The sequence below is a fragment of the Lepus europaeus genome, chromosome 13 (genome assembly GCF_033115175.1).
Source record: "Lepus europaeus isolate LE1 chromosome 13, mLepTim1.pri, whole genome shotgun sequence".
Classification (NCBI taxonomy): Eukaryota; Metazoa; Chordata; class Mammalia; order Lagomorpha; family Leporidae; genus Lepus; species Lepus europaeus.
Genome location: NC_084839.1, coordinates 99,448,752 through 99,465,554, shown reverse-complemented (window position 1 = coordinate 99,465,554; position 16,803 = coordinate 99,448,752). Strand labels below are relative to the sequence as shown.

General features: G+C 38.7%; 1 pseudogene; it reads left to right on the top strand.

Annotated features, from left to right (window-relative positions):
• Positions 1-14,652, top strand: part of LOC133772445 (inducible T-cell costimulator-like) — a 36,053-nt pseudogene extending 21,401 nt beyond the window's left edge.
• The last annotated feature ends 2,151 nt before the right edge of the window (positions 14,653-16,803 follow it).

Sequence of the window (16,803 nt, the reverse complement as noted above, 5' to 3'; positions counted from 1 at the left end):
TTAAGAGTTTTATTTTAAATGGCTTATAGATAAGATTGTCCATAAATTTAAGCTGCTAAAATCAATCAAAGATACATTTTAATTTGTGGGACCTGAATCTGTGTATCATATGTTTTAGACTTGTTGGTAGAAAGAAACTAAAAACATTTTAGATGGTTGTGCTTAAGTTTACTGGCTAAACAAACTACACCATGTTAGATATTTAAGAGGTGTTTTCAAATACATGAATCTTAAAATTTATAGAAGGCATTGGACCTTCTGGTAAATGTTTTCTTAAGTTGTTATCTAATGGTTGAAACGGTTTGCTAAGTATTCATGTGATATTGCTATTGTCAGCAAGTGATCTAGGACTTGCTCCCTCATTTCTCTATTCTAAGCCCAACTTGTTCTTTCATTTCTCTATTCTCTTCAAGGTAGGAAACTAATTCTATTATGAAGGAATCTGTAGGATGCACAATTTAATCTTTAGACCTTATAAAAGAGATGGCTAACATTTTTCTGCAATAGCATAGCCAAAATAAGAACTTAAATAATAATCTCATAGCTAGATTCACTTCGCCATCAGCGAAGTAAACAGTAAGTAGAAAAAACCTCCCTTTCAGACCAAAGGGAAAGAAAGTTTTAAAGTGAGAATATAATTTTCCTCATGGGCATTGTCTACCTTAGAAAAACTACTACAGAACATGCCTGTGACTATAGACTTGTAGTTCAGGCCACCGAAGATTAGAGATGGGACACAGGCACTCCCTTGACTTGCACCCTCTGGTCTGCTTTAACACAAACCAGGAGGAAAAGAAAGCTAGGCATCAGAAGCAATGGGTGGCAGGCCTATTACTGGCTGATCTGTACAGTGATCTGCCCTCAAGGAGACCCAACAGGCCAGTCCACTGCAGTGGCTTTCAATGTGGTAAGCCTGGGCTTCAGCAGAAGTCAGCTTGTGAAGAGCCCTGGCAGCTCTGCCAAGAGTTGGATCACTGGAAATGGACCTGCCCTGGAGTCGAAGGATGCCCAGGTCAGAGCCACAGATCTTATTGGCTCTAAGCTGAAAAGCCCTTCACTCAGCCCAACTTCCAAAGTGACCACTGCAGCTGAGGGGTTGGTCAAGTAGGGTCAGCAACATTGCAGGCAGAACTGTCAATTTCTTGTTAGAGATGCCACCTGCCTTTACCTGGCCAGCTCTCCTCCCAGGCCAGCCAAGTAATGAAAGTCAACAGAGTGCCTTCCCCTAGGAGGTTCACACCTCCCTTAGGATATACCCCATGTGAAGAGATAGATAGGTCTGGGCCTCTGAATTTACAAGGCCTAAAGCCCACCAGATTATTATCAAGCCCCTTCTATCAGGTTCTATTTGCCTCTCAATCAGAAAAATTACTTGTAGCTTAGACAGCACCTTTCTTAGCTCCTCTAATAATGACTCTGTCCTTAGTTCTAGGCCCTGTCTAGTGCACTTGGGCCTCATTCCTTTGTAATCATAACCTCTACTCTACCACCAATGGCTCTACTCCCAACCTGTGTGTACTGATGGTCCTCTTCCCCACTTAATGCTGTATAATTGTTCAAACCTGGTAAATGCCACTCTTAGGAGCATTGGTTACTATCCTCACTCTGTCTTTTATGACCTTGTCTAAATATGATCAGAGTCGGCAAACTTGGAAGGCTTCCATATCCTTGGCAACTCATGACGACAGCCTAGGATGGTTCCTGGCGCCATAAACTAGAGTGTCAATTTGTTGGGTCAACAACAGGAGCCACTGTGCACTTGCTCCTCATGTGGGATCTCTGTCCTTAATGTGCTGTACATTGTGATTTAATGCTATAACTAGTACTCAAACAGTATGTTTCACTTTGTGTTTCTATGTGGGTGCAAACTGTTGAAATCTTTATACTAAATTGATCTTCTGTATATAAAGAGAATTGAAAATGAATCTTGATGCAAATGGAAGGGGAGAGGGAGCGGGAGAGGGGAGGGTTGCGGGTGGGAGGGAAGTTATGGGAGGGGGAAGCCATTGTAATCCATAAGCTGTACACTGGAAATTTATATTCATTAAATAAAAGTTAAAAAATAAAAAAAAGAAAAAAGAAAAATCCTCAATAAATAAAATTTGAGAAGAAAATCAGACATTACAATTCATATTACAGAATATGATGAGTCATAAAAAGCTGCTATGAACAACTGTGTGTTAACAAATTGAAAAGCCTCAAGTAAATTCCTGAATATGTGTAACATATTAAGATTAAACAAGGAAGGTATAGAAAATATAAATAGGCCATAGGAAGAAATACTACTGAAGTAGTAATTAATAAAAGTTTCCCATCAAAGAAAGTCCTAAATTCTATAAAACTTTTTAAAAGGAATAACTCAAATATTCTTCAAATTATTGCAAAATATTTTAGAGTATACAAAACTGTAAGGGGCCAGCACTGTGGCAGAAGCAGGTAACCCTGGCCTGAGTGCCAGCATCCCACGTGGGTGCCAATTTGAAGCCTGGCAGCTCCACTTCAGATCCAGCTCTCTGCTAATGGCCTTGGAAAGCAGTAGAAGATGGCCCAAATCCTTGGACCCCTGCACCCATGAGGAAAACCCAGAAGAAGCTCCTGGCTCCTGTCTTAGGATTGGTTCAACCCTGGCCATTGCAGACATTTGGGAAGTGAACTAATGGATGGAAGACTCTTTCTCTCTTGCTCACTCTCACTTTTTGTATTACTCTTACCCTCTCCCCCTGCCTCTGTGTAACTGGCTTTCAAGTAAATAAATATTTTTAAAACAGAAAAAGAAAACTATAAATACTCTTCAGAAAGCTGGCATTACCAATACCAAAACCAAAGACACAACACAAAAAATAAAACTACAGACCAGTATGCTTGATGAACATAAATGCAGAAGTTTTCAACAAAACACTAGTAAACCAAATCCACAGCTACACCAGTGATTATACATAATAGTAAGTTTGATTTCATCTAAAGATGTAAGGGTGATTCAACATTTGGAAATCAAAAACCTCATAAATCACATCAACAGAATGAGGAGAAAAAATCATGTGAGCATTTTAACAGACACAGAAAGCAGTTGATAAAATCGAATATCTCTATAATAAAAAATCCTCTACAAATTAGGTTAAAAGGAACATATCTCAAAATTATAAAGCCTTTACAAGACAGACCAACAGCTACTTTTATACTGAAAAATATAAAGCAGAAATCACTTGTTTTCAAATACGGAATGAGAAAAATGTCCATTTTTCACCAGTCTTATTCAGTATATTGTTGGAAGTACTAGCAAGAACATTTTGGGAGAGAAAATAAATAAGGTAATTAAAATTGGAAAATAAATATTAACTTCCACATGCAAAGGAGAACAAGCAGTTTTTGTGTCTCTGAGTCTGGCTTATTTCACTCAATGTTATGTTCTCTATTTGAAGCACCCATTTTGCTACAAATGACAGGATTTCATTCTTTTTATAGTTGAATAATAGTTTATTGTGAATATATATCCCATTGTCTTTATCCATTCATATTATTAAGCATATTTGGTTGATTCCATATTTTGGTTATTGTGAACAGTTCTGCTATAAACATGGTGGAGCAGAATCTCTTTGATACAATGAGTTTAAATATTTTGGATAATACTCAGTGTTGGGATCATTGGATCATATGGAAATTCTATTTCTAGATTTCTAGGAAATCTCAATTTTTTTTCTTTTTTTTTATTTGACAGAGTGGACAATGAGAGAGAGAGACAGAGAGAAAGGTCTTCCTTTTTCCCTTGGTTCATCCCCCAATGGCCGCTGTGGTTGGCGCACTGCGCTGATCCGAAGCCAGGAACCAGGTGCTTCTCCTGGTCTCCTATGCGGGTGCAGGGCCCAAGAACTTGGGCCATCCTCCACCGCCTTCCCAGGCCACAGCAGAGAGCTGGACTGGAAGAGGAGCAACCGGGACAGAATCTGGCGCCCCGACCGGGACTAGAACCCAGAGTGCCAGCACCACAGATGGAGGATTAGCCTATTGAGCCGTGGTGCTGGCCCTCAATATTGTTTTCAATGGTGACTGTATAATGTACACTCCTTATAACAGTGTATAAAATTCTACTTTTTCTATATCTTCACCAGCATATTAATGCTCTCTCCTTTTTGGATAATATTCATTGTGATCAGGGTGAAGTGATATTGATTTGCACTTCCCTGATAGCTAACATTATTGAGCATATATGTGAGAGAGTGTGTGTGTGGGTGTTGATCATTTGCATTTATACTTTTTAGAACTGTCTATTCAGGTCCTTTGCTCATTTTTTAAAGATTTATTTATTTATTTGGAAGAGTTACACAGAGAGAGAAGAGGCAGGGAGTCAGAGAGAGAGGTCCTCCATCCAATGTTTCACTCCCCAGTTGGCCACAATGTGTTTGCCATTCTGTGCCAATCTGAAGCCAGGAGTCAGGAGCTTCCTCCAGGTCTCTCACATGTGTGCAGGGGCCCAAGGACTTGGGTCATCTTCCACTGCTTTCCCAGCCAATAGCAGAGAGCTGGATTGGAAATGGAGCAGCTGGGTCTCGAACTGGCATCCATATAGGATGCCAGCACTTCAGGCCAGGGTGTTAACCTGCTGTGCCACAGTGCCAGACCCTCTTTGCTCATTTTTAAACTGGATTGATTTTTGAGTTACGGATATACTCTCATATTAATCCTTTGTTGGAGCTTGCAAATATTTTCTCCCAATTTTTCAGACTTCTCTTAACTCTCTGATTGCTTCTTTTGCTGTGCAGAAGCTTCTGAGTTTGATATAAATTCATTTGTCTAGTTCTTCATTTGTCAGTGTTTTAGGGGTCTTATCCAAGAAGTCATCATGTTACACAAATATCTTGAAGAGTTTCCCCCTATATTTTCTTTCAGAAAGTTCAGAGCCAGAGATTCAAATCTTAAATTTAGGTTTTTGATCCATCTTGAGTTCATTTTGTATATAATAAGAGGTTAAAACCACACACACACACACACACACACACTTTAGTTTTGAAGAACTGTTTATTGAAAAGACTACCCCTTTCTTAATGTACATTCTATGGAACTTTGGTCAAAAATCAGTTGCCTGAATGCACATGAAGTAATTTCTGTACATTTTATTTTCTTCCATTGATCTATTTGACAATTTTATGTTATTACTGAAAGTTTGTAATATGTACTATGATGCCTCGACCTTTATTGAAAAATGAAATGACACAGATTACTAGGTACAAGATCAATATAGGGCTTGGCATTGTGACATAGCATATAAAGCTACTGCCTGCAAAGCCAGCATTCCAAATGGGTACCAGTTCAAGTCCTGATAGCGCCATTTCTGATCCAGCTCCCTGCTAATAGCCTGGGAAAGCTGTGGAAGATGCCCCGTGTTCTTGGACCCCTGAACCCATGTGGCAGACCAGAAGTTCCTGGTTTCTGGCTGGCTCTGGCCTGGCCTAATTTAGTTGTTGTAGCCATTTGGGAAGTGAAGCAGTAGATGGAAGATTCCTCTCTCTCTCTCTCTCTCTCTCTCTCTCTCTCTCTCTCTCTCTCTCTCTCTCTCCTCTTTCTCTCTCTCTCTGTAACTCTGCCTTTCAAATTAATAAAGAAAAAAATTAAATTTTTTTTTATTTTTTTATTTAGTGAATATAAATTTCCAAAGTACAGCTCATGGATTACAAAGGCTTCCCCCCACACACAACTTCCCCCCCACCCGCAACCCTCCCCCCTCCCACTCGCTCTCCCCTTCCATTCCCATCAAGATTCATTTTCAATTCTCTTTATATGTAGAAAATCAGTTTAGTATATATATATAGATTTCAACAGTTTGTCCTCCCATAGCAACACAAAGTGAAAAAATACTGCTGGAGTACTAGTTATAGCATTAAGTAACAGTGTACATCACATTAATGACCGAGATTCTGCAAGATATTTTTTTTAAAAAAAAAGATTGATTATTTTTCTATGTAATTTCCAATTTAAAACCAAGTGTTTTTTTTTCATTTTCAATTATCTTTATATACAGAAGATCGCTTCAGTATATACTAAGCAAAGCTTTCATCAGTTTGCACCCACACATTACCACAAAGTGTAAAAATACTGTTTCAGTACTAGCTATATCATTACTTCACCTTTGACAACCTATTAAGGACAGATCCCACATGTGACGCAAGTACACAGTGACTCCTGATGTTGATTTAACAATTTGACACTCTTGTTTATGGCATCAGTAATCTCCCTAGGCTCTAGCCATGAGTTGCCGAGGCTATGGAAGCCTTTAGGGTTCGCCGACTTCGATCCTATTCCGACAAGGCCATAGTCAAAGTGGAAGTTCTCTCCTCCCTTCGGAGAAAGTTACCTCCTACTTTGATGGCCCCGTTCTTTCCACTGGGATCACACTCGCTGAGATCCTTCATTTAGGTCTTCTTCTTCATCTTTTTTTTTTCCCCAGCGTGTCTTGGCTTTCCATGCCTAAAATACTCTCATAGGCTCTTGAGCCAGATCCGAATGCCTTAAGGGATGATTCTGAGGCCAGAGTGCTATTTAGGACATCTGTCATTCTATGAGTCTGCTGTGTATCCTGCTTCCCATGTTGGATCCTTCTCTCCCCCCCCTTTTTTATCAGTTAGTATTAGCAGATATTAATCTTGTTTGTGTGATTCCTTTGACTCTTAGGCCTATCAGTGTGATCAGTTGTGAACTGAAATTGATCACCTGGGCTGGTGAGATGGCATTGGTACATGCCACCTTGATGGGATTGTATTGGAATCCCCTGGAACTTTTCTAACTTCATCATTTGGGGCAAATCCAATTGAGCATGTCCCCTATTATACATCTCCTCCCTCTCCTTTTCTCATTCTTATATTTAACCGGGATCACTTTTCAGTTAAGATTTAGACACCTCAGAATAATTGTATGTTAATTACAAAGTTTACAAAAAAAATACTAAAATAGATAAAGTGTTACATTGTACATCAACAGTCAGCACCATAGCTGATCAAGTCACTATTTCTCATAGTGTCCATTACACTTCCACAGGTTACCCTTTGGTGCTCAGTTAGTTGTCGCCGATCAGGGAAAACAAATGATATTTGTTTCTTTGGGACTGGCTTAATTCACTCAGCATGATGTTTTCCAGATTGCTCCATTTTGTTGCAAATGACTGGGTTTCATTGTTTCTTACTGCTGTATAGTATTCCATAGAGTACATGACCCATAGTTTCTTTATCCAGTCTACTGTTGATGGGCATTTGGGTTGGTTCCAGGTCTTAGCTATTGTGAATTGAGCTGCAATAAACATTAATGTGCAGATGGCTTTTTTGTTTGCCAAATTAATTTCTTTTGGGTAAATTCCAAGGAGTGGGATGGCTGGGTTTAATGGTAGGGTTATATTCAGGTTTCTGAGGAATCTCCAGACAGACTTCCATAGTGGCTTAACCAGTTTGTATTCCCACCAACAGTGGGTTAGTGTCCCTTTTTCCCCACATCCTCTCCAGCATCTATTGTTGGTTGATTTCTGAATGTGGGCCATTCTCACCGGGGTGAGGCGAAACCTCACTGTGGTTTTGATTTGCATTTCTCTGATTGCTAGTGATCCTGAACATTTTTTCATGTGTCTGTTGGCCATTTGGATTTCCTCTTTGGAAAAATGTCTATTGAGGTCTTTGGCCCATCTCTTAAGTGGATTGTTTGTTTTGATGTTGTGGAGTTTCTTGATTTCTTTGTAGATTCTGGTTATCAACCCTTTATCTGTAGTATAGTTTGCAAATATTTTTTCCCATTCTGTCGGTTTCCAATTCACTTTCATGACTGTTTCTTTTGCAGTACAGAAACTTCTCAATTTGATGCAATCCCAAATGTTAATTTTGGCTTTGACTGCCTGTGCTCCTGGGGTATTTTCCAAGAAGTCTTTACCTGTGCCTATATCTTGCAGGGTTTCTCCAATGCTCTCTAATAATTTGATGGTGTCTGGTCATAGATGTAAGTTTTTGATCCAAGTTGAGTGAATTTTTGTGTAAGGTGAAAGGTAGGGATCTTGCTTCATGATTCTGCACGTGGAAATCCAATTTTCCCAGCACCATTTATTGAATAGACTGTCCTTACTTCAGGGATTGGTTTTGGATCCTTGATCAAATGTGAGTTGGCTGTAGATGTTTGGGTTCATTTCTGGTATTTCTATTCTGTTCCATTGGTCTATCCATCTGTTTCTGTACCAGTGCCATGCTGTTTTGATAACAACTGCCCTGTAGTATGTCCTGAAATCTGGTATTGTGATGCCTCTGGCTTTGTTTTTGTTGTATAGGATTGCTTTGGCTATTCGAGGTCTCCTGTGTCTCCATATGAAATTCAGCATCATTCTTTCCAGATCTGAGAAGAATGTCTTTGGTACCTTGATTGGTATTGCATTGAATGTATAAATTGCTTTTGGGAGAATGGACATTTTTTTTGACAGGCAGAGTGGACAGTGAGAGAGAGACAGAGAGAAAGGTCTTCCTTTTGCCATTGGTTCACCCTCCAATGGCCGCCACGGTAGCGCGCTGTGGCCAGCGCACAGCTCTGATCCGATGGCAGGAGCCAGGTGCTTATCCTGGTCTCCCATGGGGTGCAGGGCCCAAGGACTTGGGCCATCCTCCACTGCACTCCCGGGCCACAGCAGAGAGCTGGCCTGGAAGAGGGGCAACCGGGACAGGATCGGTGCCCTGACCGGGACTAGAACCCGGTGTGCCGGGTTCTATGAGCTTCCTGTACTAGGATGTCTCTGTCCTTCTCCAAACCTGGGAAATTTTCTGCTAGTATCTCACTAAAAAGGCCTTCTAATCCTTTCTCCCTCTCCATGCCTTCAGGAACTCCTAGGACCCGAGTGTTCGGTTTTTTAATAGTATCCTGTAGATTCCCGACAATATTTTTTAGATTTCTAATTTCCTCTTCTTTTCTTTGGTTTGCCTGTTTCCTTTCCTGTTCTCTGTCTTCTAATTCCGATATTCTCTCTTCTGCTTCACCCATTCTGTTTTTAAGGCTCTCTAATGTGTTTGTTATTTGATCTATTGAATTCTTCATTTCATTATGGTTTCTCGTCACTATCACAGTTTCTTGTTCTACTAGTTGTTTCATTTCATTTTGATTCCTCCTTAATATTTCATTTTCGTGAGAGAGATTTTCTGTCTTGTCCATTAAGGATTTCTGTAGTTCAAGAATTTGTTTTTGAGAACTTCTTAATGTTCTTATCAATTTTTTGAGATCCGCTTCTTGCATTTCTTCTATCTCATCATCTTCATAATCTTGAATTGGGGTGTCTTTTTCATTTGGAGGCATTATAGTGTCTTCCTTGCTCTTGTTGCCTTGGTTTCTACATTTGTTTGGCATCTTGGAGGTGTTGCCAAAGAGCTCTGATTCTTCAGTGTTGCCTAGGCTAAGGAGTTTGTTTTACTTATTAAAGTAAGTGGTCCCTGCTCTTTGTCTTTCTGGGGTTTGTAAGGAGAGTACAGAGAGAGGCTAGTGTCCCAGCTGGTTCCCTTTTTTTTTTTCTTCTAGTCAGCCTGGTGTAGCTCCCCCTCCCCACCGCGTGAGCTCCGACCACGGTCTAACCTTCACGGCCAATGTCTCCCGGTTACCTTTGCTTCCAGCGCCGGGGCTCAAATTCTGTGGATGGGCCGTGTCTGTGGCACGCCTCCGTGCTGGTCGGGTCGGGTCGGGTCGGTGCGGCGCAGCGCGGCTGGGCGCTGCTATGTGCGGCTCAGCACTGCTAGGTGCGGCTCGGCAGGGCTCAGCTCGGCGCAGCGCGGCAGTGGGCCACCTTACTCTCCCAGTAGGTCCTCTGTGTCGCATCACTAGATCCGGAAGAGTTTCCTCTGCAGTTTTTTCCTCTGAGACTCTTCTTCAGGGTACAGTAACTCCACCCTTGTTTAAATTTCTTTTCCCAAACTGTTGTGTGCGCCCTCACTCTTCCGCCATCTTGGCTCTGCCCCAAAAAATTAAAAATTATTTTAAATGAGATTATCTATCTATCTATATAAACGGAATTGCTATGTACAAAGAAGACACAAATAGGAAACAATTTTTTTTAACTTTTATTTAATGAATATAAATTTCCAGTGTACAGCTTATGGATTACAATGGCTTCCCCCTCCCATAACTTCCCTCCCACCCACACCCCTCCCCTCTCCCGCTCCCTCTCCCCTTCCATTTGCATCAAGATTCATTTTCAATTCTCTTTATATACAGAAGATCAATTTAGTATAAAGATTTCAACAGTTTGCACCCACATAGAAACACAAAGTGAAACATACTGTTTGAGTACTAGTTACAAATAGGAAACAATTTTAAAGGACACAGACAGACTAGAAAATGAATACCCATAAGAGAAATGAAACAAGGAAGGACTAATCTATGTAATATCTTCAAGTGTTATTTAAAAAAATCTACAGTAATACATAATTCCTATCAGTTTGTTTGACAAAGATTTTAAACGAAGTTTGAGAAAACATTGTATTTTCATCAAATCTGATACAGGCATTTCTTTTTGGTGATTTTAGCTCCCACATATAAAGGAGAAGCTGTGATATTTGTCTTTCTGTGTCTGTCCAGCATGTTTTTGTTTTTGTTTTTGTTTTTTTGCTCAAGTTTACTTTGGCTATCCTGGGTATTTTTTTTTCATACATATTTTTGGATTGTTTTTCTACCTCTATAAAGAATGTCATTGGTATATTGACAGGGATTGCACTGAATGCATACTTAAGATGCTATAGATTCTTAATGATAATAAATCTTACAATCCATGAGAAAGAAATATCTTCACCCTTGATTTCTTCCATCAATATTTTATAAATTTTATTGTAGACATCTTTCATTTCTTTGGTTAAATTTATTCCTAAATATTGGATTGTGTTTGTGACTATTGTGAATGTGATTTCAAATCTGATGTCTCTTTCAGTGAGATCATTATTAGTACATAAAAATCCTACTGTTTTGGTTTGCTCCCTTTGTAACTGTGATTTCACTGAACTGATTTATAAATTCTAACAGCTTTTTGGTGTAGTGCTTGGTTTTCATCCAGGTACAACTTCATGAAATCTACAAATGTTGATTTTAAAAGCTTATTTATTTATTTGAAAGGCAATTACAGAGAGGGCAGGCCTGGGTCAGTCTGAAGCCAGGAGCTAGAGATTTATCCAAGTCTCCAACATGGGTTCAGGGGCCCAAGCACTTGGTCCATCCTCTGCTGCTTTCCCAGGTGTATCAGTACAGAGGTGGATCATGAGTGGAACATCCAAGAATCCAACTGGTGACCATATGGGATGCTCATGCTCCAGGCAGTAGCTTTACCCACTATGCCACAGAGCTGGTCCTAAATATGGCTATTTTAAATTTCAATTGACAGACTCTGCACTGTGTGAAAGAGATAAAAGGAGTTTGGATTAAGTTTAGGAATATAGCTGTGGTTCATTAATTGTGGTAAGTATAATGATATGAGATATTATTAGGGGATAAAGGGTATGGGGAAAGTTGTAGTGTACCACAAAAATCTTAAGGGAAAGATGTCTGTATCTGGAAATATTCTATTAGAACCTTTAAAAATCAAAGATAAATTTAAATTCCACAAAGTCCAGAAAGAGTAAAAAAAAAAAGCTTGTGAATGATGAATTATCAAATGAGTCTAAGATATTTTTTAAAAAATGTGTGTAAAATATGGCAGCAAGGAACAGTTTTAGCATTGTGATGAAGTTGGGGACCCCATAATAACAAAGCAAACCAAGATGGCCATGGGATTCTACTGCTAAGATTGATTTGCACTAGGATGTTAATATACAGGTATTAGTATTAACTACAATTTATAAAACAGATGAAAAAGCATGAAGATGATATGAAATAAATAATTGCTGATCACTTTGAAAGATGTGAACAGTTTCGTAGGAGCAATATAGAGTGACCAACAGTTATAAATGAAATTGTTGAAAACTAAACAATTACAATATATTAAGAAGGATTATAAATTAAAAATTTTCACAAAATTTAAATAAAAATCCACATCAAATACCATTATAACCATGAAGGAAAAGTGTTAGTAACTTGAATTAAACTATTGACACTTTCAGAAATCAAAGATAAATGTCATAGTTCTGGAAAAATTTATAATTGCCATCAAATGTGATACTTGGAAAAGGAGAATGACCAAATTTGCCTAAGAAGTCTCTGAAAAATTGTATACATGAAAATTGTCAGAAAAACTTACGCAATTTCATGGCCACTGAAAGTTTCTTTAAAAACAAAATACAACCAGTATGGCCTCAAGTTCACAGTGGTTAGATTAGCTTTAAATGGGATACCAAAGATACATGTGGGTGATATAAGCTCAAACACACACACACAAAATAAATACATAAAAAGAGGATCTAGGTGTTATGAAATAAAATACACTGTGACCAGGGTAAGTAACAATTGTTTTCTAGAAGTAATAGCAGAATGACAAGCAAATATGAGGGAAATTACTGGAAATGATAACAATTACCTTAAAAAAGGAAAATTCAAAAATTTTCACGAAGTATAAATCAAATGAAGATCATACACTTATCAGAGAAATCTTTAAAATAAATGGATTTTTAACTCATTCTATTGAAACTTTCATATATTAATGGGAAGTTTAGAATTCCATGAAATATAAAAAGAAAAATGTTACCTGAAAAGAGTGACTATCATGTGGGTCTAAGATGTCTCTGAAAACATGTGTGCATGATGGTTGCTAGCACAACTTAGAGAATTTTCATGGAGTTCATGACCTCATAATGAACACTTAACCAACATGGCCATGAATTCACAGTGGCAGGACTGGAATACACTGGGATATTAAAGAAAAATACAGGTGATGGTAATCTTAAAGACAGTAATAAAAATATGTTGGATTTTTATGAAATAAAATATGATTACTGTGAGTAGAAATGAGCAATTCAGTAGAAGCCATAATAGACAAATAGATATTGGGAAAGCTGATGAAAAATAGACTATTATAATACATTAAAAGAGAAATATTTTTTAAAAACAATAAAATTATAAGTCAAAGATTGTGCTGTTTATTAGAATTAGCTCAAAATATGTTAGCTTTTAAATCTAGTGAAATTTAAAGTTCCATAACAATCAAGAAATGTACTAAGTATATTACCTGCTACTTGTGAAGACTAAATTGGACAAAGATAGCCCTGAGAAATTTCATATTTGAACATCATCAGGACAACTTATAGAACTTTGAGGAAGCTGATGACTCAGCTTCACAGTGTAAGTAATGCCTTCAGCTAAGATACTAAAGATGCTCATAAATGATATGTCTAAATTCAAAAAAAAAGAAAGTTTAAAAGTGATACACACCTTACGATATAAAATATATTGTCATTACTGTGAAACGAAATCAGTAGTTTGGTCAGAACAATAACAAAATGACACAGAGATAAAAGGGAAATTGCTGAGAAGTAGCTCATTATAATTACATTTAAAAAACAACCTTTTCTGTAAATGTAAATTAAAGATGGTATCAATTAAGGGAATCTGAAAATTTGCCAGTATTTGTAACTAGTCTTTCTTTTTTTTTTTTTAAAGATTCATTTATTTACTTGAAAGAGTTACACAGAGAAATAAGGAGAGTCTGAGAGAGAGAGAGAGGTCTTCCATCTGCTGGTTAACTCCCCAGTTGGTCACAATGGCCAGAGTAGCGCCAATCTGAAATGAGGAGCCAGGAACTTCTTTTGGGTTTCCCACATGGGCCATCTTCTTCTGCTTTTGCAGGCCATAACAGAGAGCCAGATTGGAGGAGGAGCAGCCTGGACTCGAACCTGCAGCCATATGGGATGCTGGCACTTCAGGTGGTGGCTTTACCCACCATACCACAGCACCAGCCCCTGCCACAGCTTTTAAAGCCCAAAGATGAGGCTTGGCAGTGAAGTCCAGCAGAGAACTCCAGACATCTGAACCTTTCCTTGGCTGTGTTGGAATCGCTTTAAGGAGACATCAATGACTCTGCCAAGTATGAGATGTTTACATTTCAAAATGGAGGTGTTCAAATTTATGCAAATACCCTGAGATTGTCCTGCAATTCAAAATGCAGCTGCTGACAGGGAGACAAGTCCTCTGCGACCTCAGGCAGACAAAGGAGAGTGGAAACACGGTGTCCATTAATGCTCTGAAATTCTGTCAATATCAACTATTCAACAACAGTTTCTTTTTTCCTATATAATTTGGACAGTTCTCATACCAGGTATTACTTCTACAAACTATCAATTTTTGACTCTCCTCCTTTTCAAGTAGAGATTATCAGAGGAGAATATTTGCATATTTATGAATCACAAGCTCTGTTGCTGGGTGAAGTTCGGGTTACCCATAGGATGTGCATCTTTTGCGGTAGTCTACATTTTTGAATGCATATTTATTTTTTGGCTTGCAAAAGAGAAATATCAATCAAGTGTGCAAGACCTGAATAGTGAGTACATGCTCATAGCAGCAGTGAACACAGCTAAAAAACCTACACCAACAGAACTCTCTGGCACCTGGGCATGGCACATATTGGTCGGGTCCCCTCAACTTGAAGTGAGAGTCCCTTGTTTTCTCGACTACATAGTTCGTCTTGACTTGATTGAACCACATCCATCTCCTGCTCATGTTTTGTTCATTCTGGACCAGTGACTCTAAAAGCCAGCAAGATTTTCACAGATTTCCTTGGTGCTGCTGCTTTCTCAGAATAAACACCTTTTTGCAACTAGCTTTATAGAAAGCCCATCTCATATGCACTCAACAAACAGACCTCACTGGAAAGGAATCCCTGTGTCTAGGCCTACTTTTAGCAATGCAGTAAAACAAATGTCTTTTTTTTTTCTTTAAAGCACAACCAGCGCTGTGGTGTAGCAGATAAAGCTGCCACCTGCAATGCCAGCATCCCATATGGGTACCGGTTCAAGTCCCGGCTGCCCAATTTCCAATCTAGCTCTCTGCTATGGCCTGGAAAAGCAGTAGAAACTGGTTCAAGTCCTTGAGCCTCTAAACCTATGTAGGAGACCTGGAAGAAGCTCCTGGATCCTGGCTTCGGATCAGCTCAGCTCTGGCCATTGCAGCCATCTGGGGAGAGAACCAGCAGATGGAAGACCTCTCTCTCTGTCTCTCTCTCTCTTTCTCTGTCTCTCTCTCTCCCTCTCTCTCTCTCTGCCTCTGCCTCTCTGTAACTCTGCCTTTCAAATAAGTAAATAAATATTTTAAAAAATACTATCAGGAACGTTCAGGTACTTAGTAAAAATGTGATTGAGTGTTTAAGTTAATCAAGTCTCCTTGATTTTGATTCCATTACTTGAGCTCCGGGCAAAAACAGAAAGTAGGGAGATACTAAATCAAGTAAAGCTGTAGAAGGGCTTCTGAAGAAGAGAAAAGATTACATGGATAAAATAATCTAATGAAAATCTTCCTGATAGCTATGATTTTTGTTGACTTTAGTACCTTCTCACTAAAGTATGGACAGGGCCAAGAATAAAGCATTGATTTACTGGCCCCAGAGCCAGAGATAATAATCTGAGGATCAAAAGAAATTGGCAATGTTTTTTCCCAACACCAAACTTCTATTCTTACATGATCACCATTTTCCAACACACACACACACACAAATACACACACACACTCATTAAGCTGAAAAAGCAAAACTTGTTTATTATAAAGAAACTTTACTGTTGACTTTCAGAATGTCTTTTAATTTATTCTATGGGGCTTCCCATGTCTGTTCATGAAATTTATGGTAGAGATGATGTTTTTCTGCATTAACAGGTAATCAAAATATACCATTGGCACATCTAATCTTAGTAAAATAATAAAAACTTTCAATAATCAAAATTATAGCTACCTTCTTTTCCCAATTCAATTCTAATACAGGCTGACCATTTACAGGAGAAATGGGATGTGACAGGTACCTGCAGATAATCTGATTTACTTAAGCTCTCTCTTCACTTACTATGCTAGAAAAGATGGTAATTCACTTGACTTTTGGCATCATTGGCACTTTCTAGTCAGGTCTATGGGTCTAAGATAATCTGTATCATCTCTCCTGTGCACATGGACCACCAATGTTCCATGACATAAACTTAAGCAACAATTGTTCTTATGGACTCTAAGAATACAGATCACTTAAAAACGCCATCTCTTTGTCATTCCACTTTCAAAACATGTGGCAAATCAGTCTTGGGCATGAGTCAGATTCAAGTCCAACATGGCAGGAGTCACTAATTATGCTCTCCAGATAATCTTCTGAAAGCCCCTCTCTCGTGATTCATATGAAGGGAGTTGCATCCTGACTCCTTCCCCTTGGAAGTGTGATAGGACACTTAGCACAGTAAGCTAGTCTCTGTTTTTTTTTTTGTTTTGTTTTGACAGGAAGAACAGTCTGTTCCCTGACTCATACACTCCCAATCCTTTATAAACTTGACATGGTTAAGTATCTTGAAAATCATGTAACTCAAATATAAGTTGGATGTAGATGTTTGGATTGATTTCTGGTGTTTCTATTCTGTTCCATTGGTCTATCCATCTGTTTCTGTACCAGTACCATGCTGTTTTGATAACAACTGCCCTGTAGTATGTCCTGAAATCTGGTATTGTGATGCCTCTGGCTTTGTTTTTGTCGGACAAGATTGCTTTGGCTATTCGAGGTCTTCTGTGTCTCGATATGAATTTCAGCATCATTTTTTCCAGATCTGAGAAGAATGTCTTTGATACCTTGATTGGTATTGCATTGAATGTATAAATTGCTTTTGGGAGAATAGACATTTTGATGATATTGATTCTTCCAATCCATGAGCA